An 11,178-nucleotide genomic window follows, 5' to 3' on the forward strand; every position below is an offset into this window, starting at 1 on the left:
GAGTTCACATGTTGGGTGATCTGGAGTGCATTTTCCAGATCTATCTCATCATTCCTATACAGAAATGCAATAAACACACACACAGATGACATAACTGTTGTTAAATTCAGCTGAGTAAACATCAAATATGTTTTCCCTTATTTAGCCCGCTGTCTCTGAAGCTTAAGAACAAGAAAATTAGTTTTAACACTCAAGATGTCTTGCAGACTACGAGATGCGAAGAACCAGTTAAGTAAATTTTATAATCCACTATGGTTTTTATGACTTTACAGAATATCATTTAATCTGCAGACCTAATCTCTATAAACACTGGTTTAAAGTAAGAATTTAATTGTACATTCTGTCAATTTCCCTTCCCTTCCCTTCCCTTCCCTTCCCTTCCCTTCCCTTCCCTTCCCTTCCCTTCCCTTCCCTTCCCTTCCCTTCCCTTCCCTTCCCTTCCCTTCCCTTCCCTTCCCTTCCCTTCCCTTCCCTTCCCTTCCCTTCCCTTCCCTTCCCTTCCCTTCCCTTCCCTTCCCTTCCCTTCCCTTCCCTTCCCTTCCCTTCCCTCCCCTTCCCCTTCCCCTTCCCCTTCCCCTTCCCCTTCCCCTTCCCCTTCCTCTTCCCTTCCCCTTCCCTTCCCCTTCCCTTCCCCTTCCCTTCCCCTTCCCTTCCCCTTCCCTTCCCTTCCCTTCCATTCTGTGTAGATCTATAGGAATATGCGAACTAACCAATACCACTGATAAGCAATCACAAGGATCACCTTGATCCAATTTTAACAAAAAGAGAGACAAAAAGCACTATGAGGTAGTTTCAAAATCCACTGAAATCAGTGGGAGTCTTTCCCCTAATATCAGGTCTTAGATCAAAGCCTATATGTTGTAGTCACTATACAGCATGAACATGTAGAATTCAAGATATTCTATATCTGTCACTGTCAGTTGTGCTGTTTCCTATTTATGGTATGTTGATCAAAAGAAATCTTGGAAAGGAATCTGCTTTTTATTACCCTCATTAACTAAAACACAAAATGTAATTTGAAGCTTAATTATTGTAAGTATATTGAAAAGGTATGGTTTTCTTGTCTTTTTTTTTTTTTAAGCTAAGATTTGAGTTTAAGCTCTCCTACGACCTACTTACAGAGTTGATCAGTATATGTATATCGCAGTTTACAACATCTTCGTGAGAGGGAGTGGAGAGGCAGGTGACCTATTCTCTGTTATCACCAGTGACAGGACCCATGGGAACGGTGTGAAGCTGAGGCAGGGGAAGTTTAGGCTGGACATGAGGAAGAGGTTCTTCACCGAGAGGGTGGTCGCACACTGGAACAGGCTCCCCAGGGAAGTAGTCACTGCACCAAGCCTGTCTGAATTTAAGAAGCGTTTGGACTGTGCACTTAGTCACATGGTCTAAACTTTTGGGCAGACCTGTGCGGTGCCAGGAGTTGGACTTGATGATCCTTATGGGTCCCTTCCAACTCGGGATATTCTATGATTCTATGATTCTATGTTTAATATTCTTCCCTAAGTTTTTAATCAAAGAAGCCCAGAGCTAAGCACCTAAATAATTTCCTGTTTGGCTCATTGGAGTTTGAAGATGTCTTGTGCTCCAGAATTTTTTCTGTAACTCCTCATCAAGTCAATGTACAACTCCTTAGTTAGTCACCATTGGGCTGAGTTGGATCTATTATATTCAGATTTCATTTTTTCGTCAATCTCATTTTTCCCCAAATATGAGCACACTATCAAACTGATTTTCTTTACAGGATTGATTTCTTTATGTAGTGGTAATTAAACTGGACTCTTCTGGACAAAACATTCCTAGATGTAGAGCCCTTTTACCAAAAAAATCCTACCTTACCGTTGAATATATTTACAAGTAAGCTGTTTCTTGTTGTGCTTGCTACAATTGATGCTATTTGTATGTACAAACAGCTCTTTTTGTGGCATGCCTCAGCTGAGAAAATTTTAGCTTTATACTTCAGAACACCAAGTCGGGAATTTGTTTAAATAAAGATAAGGACAACATGAAGTGTGTCTGGCATACCAATCTTTTTAAAAACTGCTCTGCAGAGAAAAATGCCTTTGAATATTCAAGATACACTTTCAAAAAAGCAATCACTTGAAAGTTATGCATTAAATCCTAGTTCTAAAATGACTGCACTCCCTACTGAATGCTCGACTTGTTATTCAGGAAGACTGAAAAGGATTTCAGGGTGAGGAAACTGGTTGGCAGACCCATTCCCATTCCATTTGTTTTGCAATGTGTACCCAGAACCTCACTCAATGTTATGCATATTTATATATAACTTTTGTTTCAGAATTGAAATGTGTCTGTATTTTCATAGAAAGGAAGAAGTGCAGTTTAATTATTCTCACAAATTATTTACACAGAGCCTTTTCTAGAGTTCGCTGAAGTATGAGTATTTTTAAGATGCAGAGTGAATAAACCGTTTTACAACACTGTGGTCATTAGAAGGGGAGGTTAGAGCACAAAATATTAATCTGATAAACTTGATGGTGAATGAAGACTTTTGTCTTGTCCAGTCAAACTTTGTAAATCTTAACAACTAAGCTGGAAACAAAACAAAATAAAACAAAACAAAAAAAAAAACAAACAAAAAACACTTTCTTAAAATATATTTCAGAGTTCTTTCCTGTTTCCAGTTTGACTAAGAAAAAAAAAATAATAACCTGAAACAGTTTGCTTACTTTGAAAAAGAAACCTCACACCAGCAACTTTGAAAAATTAAGGCTACAGGCTTTATCAAAGGAGGAAAAATTCTTCTCCATTTCAGACTACTTGTGAGAGATTATTAGTCTCTTGTGGCACCAATGAGCTGTTGACAGAAATCTAGAAGGCCTCATATATCCTCTAAGGAAAGGAGGAAAATAAAATTTCATAACAGAATGCGACATTAAGCTTCATGTCATGGTACTTACCGTGACTGTATGGAGGTGAGCAATTTGGGGTGCAGCTGGACTTCAGCAATGGGTTCACAAAATATGCTTATCTTGTCAATGGGTATGCATAAACCATTATTCAAAACATTACAGTTTAGGTTTTGCAGGATGGTCTAAAAATCTTGCTAAAGACAAATAACCAATTTCACATGTTCGTATTTCTAAGGAACAAGCAATTCTGAAAGCAAGCCATCAGTTTCTCTCACTGCAAAGTCAGGTTGCTCATACTATGGCAGGATGTGTGTATAGGTGCATATTATACATGCATACATATACATACGTATACATAGATATATGTGTTTATCTGTGTGCTGCTCTCTACCCAGGCTACTTTCTGAAACAAAGCCTTCCTCAGTGCCTTCAGTGTACAGGAAGCCTGTGGTGAGGCAAGGCATAGAGTTACCAATCTAGTTGCAAAGTTCCCAGAATCTTGTCATGTTTCATTTGTCTGAAAATGTTGGTCTTGCTGAGCTTTCTGATACCTGTGGAGCTGGAGGTAGGCTGCTGTTCAGCCAGCCTTAATCTCCTTTACCATTTGCAAATACTTTAAAAATTGTTCAGATTATCAGATTTTATGTATATTGTCATTACTCTTGGTCTTTTGTATCACAATAGCTTTTGGCTGTTCACAAGAACAAGGTTGAAAGAGCTTATCCTGTTTGTGTATGCCTTTTATACTTACTTTTCCCCTCTTTTGTTTGGAGCTGCTCAAAGATTTTTGTATTCAAAACCTCAATGATTTACTTGCATTATATGTATAAAACAGTGACTTTACAAGAGGACCTCTGGCATGTTAGAAATGCTGCAGAGGCTTTGATCAACTGATAGTGGTGTTCACCATATATTGCCCCTCCCATAAATGTTAGCTATTCTTAACATGTTTCATGTTGCATAACTCTGCCATGAAATATAAATAATTCTTTTTATTTAGAGAAGTGAAGAAAGATTTTTGGCAAGTCATGGAATTTTGAAATGAAATATCTTTCTTACTGACAGAATTGATACTTTTTCCTTCAAAATAGTCAGAAACTTTGATAAGACTCATAAATTTTCTAAGGAAATAAGGAATTATACCAGTGAATCACTAATACTACTTTTCATTTGAGTAGTACCTTAAAGTCATTTAACAATTTTGAATTAAGAGAGGGTATAGTTATTTGGGGAAATAGTCTTACATTTAATTCTTTTCAAAATTACTATTATTTAACAAGGATACAACAGCACTGTTTGGATAAACATGAGAACTCGAACAGACTGGTCATATTATCCCCGATCATGTTATCCGATGTCTATTAAAATCTTCAATAATAATAATAATCTCTGAGCACAGAAAATAAAAAAAAAAATGAAACAATTTCATCTTGCTGAGCTAAATACACACACGCCTTTACTTTCTTCTTACAGGTTAGCTTTTCCAAAACAGAGAGATGTTCACTCTGATAGCTTTCAGTGATGTTTTCATTCAGTGGTGTTTTCGTGTTGTATTGATTCTCCCATTTCTTTAGCATTTATTTGTGAACATGTGAAAGATCATTCTCTGTGCAATACAGTGCATTGTTTTGCTGACTTTCTGGTGTTTTTCAGTTTGTTTACGTGATGACAAGGAACCTCTTCCACCATTATTTCCACCTCCAGTCCGTTCCATGTGTAACTTGCTGTGTGCCTTATACCTTCCTGTGTACACCTAGTAAAGCATGCCGTGGCCTCTATTAAAAGCCCTGAGAATGTGTCCAAATACTGCAAATGAACTAGATCTTCCACATGTAAGTGTTTTAATAATGTCCCTCAGGTAGGGGAAATTGATCCCTGAAATTTACCTGTCTTATAGCTTTTCCTTTCAATCTCGTGGAAGCTTGACCTTCTAAATTAAGCCTCCTTTCTTTAGGAGAATGAAAAGCAAAACATCATAATGGCTTTTTCTTTCCATCTTAAGCACAAAGACAATAGTAAATTCCTAACTGTGTGACTAGCGGAAATCCTTTATGCAATGGAAACCAGCAGCCAAAAAACATGGAGACCACTAAAGGCATTTTTTTTCCGTGTTCGGGTACGCTAATGGAGGTCTTCAGCTACAGTATATTTCTAATAACAAAGAGGGGAGTAAATCAGACTGAACATTCACATTTATAACACACCTTTTCCTATGGGGTTCTGTACATACTTCCTTTGAAGTATTTTCTACTCTTATGATAGATTTTTCAGTACATTTTTATGTGACAGGGAAGCTGACAGGATACTGAGAGTTTAAGGGTTTAAAACCTCACCAAAAGACCACAAACGTCTGTAGGAGTTTTTCCATTGCTTTCAATGGGATGTAAACCTGTTCCTTAATAAACTTCCCTTGTGAAACCTGGGATTTTCTTACCCCCTGGTAGTAGGTACATTTGGCTCTTTTTCCTTTCATTTCCCTCTCACATTTTGTCAGCTAGACTTTCTGTCAGCCACATTTATGTTTTTCTTGTTTTATGTTATGAAAGAGCTCCTGTGTTGGAAACCTAACTCTCTCAAGTCCTTACAAAAATCAACTTGCATTTGTTTCTGAAGCACAAGCATACAAATGAAGGCACCTTTGAAAAGCAATGAGCAAAAGTTGCTGCAGAGGTGAAGACATGTAGAGCTAGCAAAGTAAATGGATTTGTGATGAATTACTGAAGTTATGCATGTGATCCACCAGGTTTAATAATAAAGACAAAAAAAAAAAAAAAAACAAACATGGCAGAAAATTCTTAAATATAGCCCAGGAGGACTTCTAGGTCAGCACTGTGTATTAAGTAGTTTTTCAGGGTGGGCTGAGGTCTGGAGGGCAAGGACCTGATCTCAGATCAGAGCTGCATCCAGTTTGCACTCAAGAGACTCCTCTTCTGTGTCGTCTTCCTTCTCTGTACTCTGTTTTTCCAACTTCTTTTCCATCTCAGCTCTTCCCTGCCTGCCCAGGTGTCTTTCCAGAGCTGCAGCAGCCCTGGCTGCAGCATCTGCCAAGACCCCAAGGGCTCCTGAGTAGCCAGAAGTGCAGAGTGATGATGTGAAAAAAAACTGGGAGCAGGTTTTGGACTCCATGTCTCAGAGGGTGGACAAAACAAAAATGATTTGTTTTCTTTTCTAATGCAGTGGCTCTGGTATACTTATGTGTGTGTAGGTGTGTATTTATGTAGGCAGTCATATTTTTTTATCTTTCTTTTTCATAAAAGGTTTTGGGTATGTGATTTTGTTTCCATTGTTCTCTGGAAATCAAAACAAAGAAAACATGATGAAAGCTTCTCCTCTTTCCTCACTCCAATAGCTCACATTAAAAACTGCGAAGAAACTGAAGAAACTGGAAAATAAAAAGGCAACTATCATTTCAGTTTGAAATGTCTGAAGTCTGAAATGATATCAGAAGAGATTGCTTATTTTATAGGAAATAATAGTCTTCAATGTTCTTAACAAATTCACAGACTTCATTTTAGGACAGAAACTATTCTGTTCTCTCTCAAATGTCATCTGAAATTTTCATAACATTTATTCTTCTGGTTAGCATATAGGTAGAAATAAATGAAGGTTCCTATAACTCTAATTATATATGCTACATTTTTCCTCTGGGATTTTTGGGTCCCAAATTTTTGGAGCCTATGGAAAAGCTTTTTTTTTTTTTTTTTTTGATTACAGAATAAAATTCATTTTACTTTGATTAATAACTGATATGAAGGAAGGGTAGCACTAATGGTCAGCCTTTCTGTTGTCAGTGTCAGGGATGGGATCCTACAGCTATACATGGTCACATCAGTGCTTTGCAACATATTCCTGAGAGATCCGAAAGCATGGGCAGCTAGTGAAGTGGCAAATATTTGTTGGTGCTATGAAAGTATGTAGGATAATAAAAAAACTAAAGCTGGTTGTAAAGAATGAAAGCAAGATTTCATTGGTGAGCAATAAAACGTTTAGTTAAATTTTGTGTTGGTAAGTGTGATGTACCTTAGCAAAATAAGTTCACATGCATAATTAAGAACTTTAAATAAGCAATTACAACTGCAGAGAGGGAGGATTCACTGAGGTCAGCTCAATGAAAACATTGGGTTGGTAGTCAGCAGGGGTCAAGACTGAAATAGAACAGTAGGAAAAAAGAATTGGGAAAAAAATCTAGAAAGGATGGCTCCATGTGCCTCCCATGGCACCCACGTCTTCAAGCCAGGTTTAAGGAGAACTGAACTTCCCACTTCATGAGGCATAAGTAATGATTCTTACCAGGGCAAGGTGTCATTCTGTGGATTTACTACAGTGAAAGGTCTTGCTAAAGAAGTCAAACATGGTGACAGGCAATAAATAAATAAAAATAAAATATAAAGATTCTTTCACTTGAAAGAGAGGACTGTACAGGAAGGAGGATGGTGTAGTAGCTATACACATATCTCTGTGAATGAGAAGGTGAAAAATGAATGATTATGAAGTATTTCTCACAGTACAAAAATTAATATCTTCAGGACACAGGTTTAAAACAAATCAAAAGATTTCCTCCACTCACACACTTCCCAGAGTGCTTAATTGCACATTCCCACTGGACCAAGCAGGGGCCAAACTGGAGAGTAACCATCACTGAATATTAAGAGCACTGATTTGAATACATCCTTCACTGCTGAAATCCTAAAGACACCAACTGCAACAATCCAGATCACTCTCTACATTCTCATTCTCATACAATTTCATCACATATATCAGTCTCTGCCAGGAGGAAAACAAATGTCCGAAGTTATGACAGATTGTGTTTTGTACAAAATGTCAGCTGATAATCCTTAGGTGTGTTTTCCTAGACAGACAACTGAACCCTGCAGCCAGGTTAACTACAAGGCTATTTCCAAGCCCTTGTACAAGTAAGTTTGTTTTTTTTTTTTGTTTGTTTCTTTTTTTTTTTTTTATGTAAGGATAAGATTTTGTCAATACATCCTGAACACAAGTGAACTTCATGCTCCAAGCTGTTCAAAAGACCACACCATTATATTCAGACATTGCTGACCCCAGCTAGTGAATCCAGATGGAAGACAGCAAAGCTGCTGAAGAACAAATGAGCTTGGATACAGTGTTATTTTAACACAAACACAACCTGCCCTAGGGAGCACTGCCTGAGTCCAAGGGCTTCATGGAGTTACAAAACTAGACCCTGCTTAAGACTCTTTGCCCCAGGCAGATTTCTTTTTTCAGTGTCGGGTTTCTGGAAAGCAGACAGATTTTGCCTATTAGGAGAGATGCTGCTTAACAATTTTACAGATAAATAGAACATTGTTAAGATTTCAGATGTAATCCTGCTACAGGAAGTATCATGAAAATGGAAAATGTCTTTGGCTAGAGTAACTACAGTAACTGCAATAAAATCAGAAACTAGACAGATAACCTGTTCTTTTTAATGTGACCAGGTTTACAGATTGCCCCTATGCTAGGCAAATCTCTGAGAAATAAACTATGCTCTGGTAGGTACCTCATAGATAAATTTTATCATGAATGTTTTACCTTCAGGCAATTTACTGAGTGAAGGAAGAATCTGCAGTCAGTGTATTTAGATAATTTCATTATCCCATTTCCTCACCTTCTCCCAGACTCTAACTTTTAGTACCTTCTGCTGAATTCAGTGATGCAGAAGTCTTGTAAACTGCTCTTAGCTTTGGGGCTGTTCATAGAGTGTGGCCATTTCTTGCATTAGATTTTTTATTACACTATATGATTGATCATCTTGACCAGGTCAGACTGTTTTGTACATGACCAGAGACACATAAAAATATCAAAGCTGAGTTATTGGTGCAGGAGTTTCTTGAAGAGAGAGAGATGAGTTTGTGGAGCTAGCGAAGTAGAGACCCGGATTTGACTGAGCATTTAAAAGCTTTTCTTTTCTAGTAAAGCCTTTTACAAAATATCCTAATTAGAAAAATAAGGAAGCAGTTATTGTATTAGTACAGGCTGGGGTTAGATTAAAATTTAATTGTTGTCATCTCACATTTCCATAAGGTAATCACAAAAGACATGTGCATGCAAAATCTTAACTTTGTGAAAAGCAGAATACATCCATATCTGATTCCTTCCAGGAAAAGTTTACAGGAAAAAAGGTTTCATGTAACATAAAAAACACTGTATTTTTCCAAGGAAAAAGGATCCAAAAAATCGAATGAGGTCAGAATAACTGATGTGAGCAAGAAAAGACAGGGGATTTCCCTTAAGCCAGAAGTGTCAGAAGGGTTAGAACAATGTTCATGATGATCGTGTCTGTCACAAGACTTTTGCCATCTCATAAACCACACATAAGGTATCCAGACCCACAATCATGTATGTGTTGTAGAGCAGCTCTATCTTAACAAATGAGAAAAGCAGTCCATACAGTTTTAGTAGTATCTGCAATTGACTGAGGTATCTTCCACTAAACTCTCCAATGCAAAACATGAGATGTAGGCCCTCCAACATTACTGTATGCAGTAGTGAATCATCTTCCCCTTTTTAACCTTAATGTTCAACCTTCAAAACAGGCCAAATCTCTTTCCCTACCAGTCCCACCTAGTAGCCCCCCTTCTGTCAGCCCTTCCCCAAACCAAACAGCACTGCAGTCAGCTTTCACACAAACAAAAACCCCATTGGTAAGCATGCCATTAAAGCACACAACCGTATTTTCAGAGTAAAAGTAAATTACCTTTCCCAGCCATTAAACATTCAGCAAAGAGAAACAATTAGTGTATATCATCAGAATGGGTCCTTGTAAAATACAAATAGCATCATGACCAAAATCATAGTTTCAGAGGTGTAAGATGGACTAATGGCACAGATGTCAGAGAAGGCAGGATTTCTTGGTCTTTCTAAAAGACTTGTATCCGGGCTGAGATTTTCGTGGCTTTGATTTTCAGAAAATAAACTGTATTTTTTCATGACAAGTTTGTGAGTATACAGCTTGACACACCAAGAAAAGGTCTGATTTTGAGAACAGGAATGTTTTTATGTGCCTTTCTTATTGATCATCTTTCCTTCTCTCCCTCTCCCTGCAAGTACCAAGTAACAAGTACCTCCCCAAGAGTATTCATATATTCCCATAGCTATCTAGTTATTACTAGTTGTCTGGTTGTTTTTTGGAGAATTGCATAAAATATAAATTAAATCCAAAAGTACTGAATTGTATTGTTCTGTATTAGTCATCTTGGTCCTCCACTGTATCCTTCATTTCATGCACATTCTTTGAAACTCAAATACTTTAAGAAGATAAAAATAAGCTGATATTGAATACAAAGGGAGGTACAATAATCCAAATTTGTCATTTCAACCTCACAAACAAAGGCATTGCACTTGCTATAATGCAGATTGTTGGTGGTTTTTCCTTGCTACGCATCTGAATTCTACCACAACTGCACTCTCAACTCTCCCTCCCCAAAAGGAAAGGGGGAGAAAATACAATGAAAAGGGCCCAGGGGCTGAGAGAAGACAGAGAGATCACTCACCAGTTATCATCACGGGCAAAACAGACTCAGCATAGGAAGATTAATATAATTTATTGCCTAACACTAATGGAATAGAACAGCAAGAAACTAAAAGCAAATAAAAACACCTTCCATCCATCCACCCTGTTCTACATCATTACCCTGAGCAGCGCAGGGGAATGGGCAATGGGGGCTGCGGTCAGTCCCTAACACTTTTTCCCCGCTGCCCCTTCTCGGTCCCTCTCTGCCCCTGCTCCCCGTGGGGTCCCTCCCACGGGATGCCGTCCTGCCCGAACTGAGCCTGCGGGGGCTGCCCACAGGCAGCAGCTCTTCAAGAACAGCTCCCACACGGCTCCGTACCACGGGGTCCATCCACCAGGAGCAAACTGCTCCAGCACGGGTCCCCCACGAGCGGCAGCTCCCCCCAGACCCCCTGCTCCTGCGTGGGCTCCTCTCCACGGGCTGCAGCTCCGGCCCGGGGCCTGCTCCTGCGGGGGCTCTCCATGGGCCGCAGCCTCCTCCAGGCCACATCCACCTGCTCCACCGGGGGCTCCTCCACGGGCTGCAGCGTGGAGATCTGCTCCGTGTGGGACCCATGGGCTGCAGGGGGACAGCCTGCTCCACCAGGGGCCTCTCCACAGGGGAACTTCTGCTCTGTGCCTGGAGCACCTCCTTCTCTCCTTCTGCACTGACCTTGAGGTCTGCAGGGCTGCTTCTCACTCCTCTCTCCCAGCTGCTGTTGCACAGCACTTTTTTTTCCTTTCCTTAAATCTGCACTCCCAGAGGCCCAACCAGTGCCGCTCCCTGACTTGGCTCTG

Source organism: Anser anser, assembly GCF_964211835.1.
Source record: "Anser anser genome assembly, chromosome: 1".
NCBI classification, from domain to species: domain Eukaryota; kingdom Metazoa; phylum Chordata; class Aves; order Anseriformes; family Anatidae; genus Anser; species Anser anser.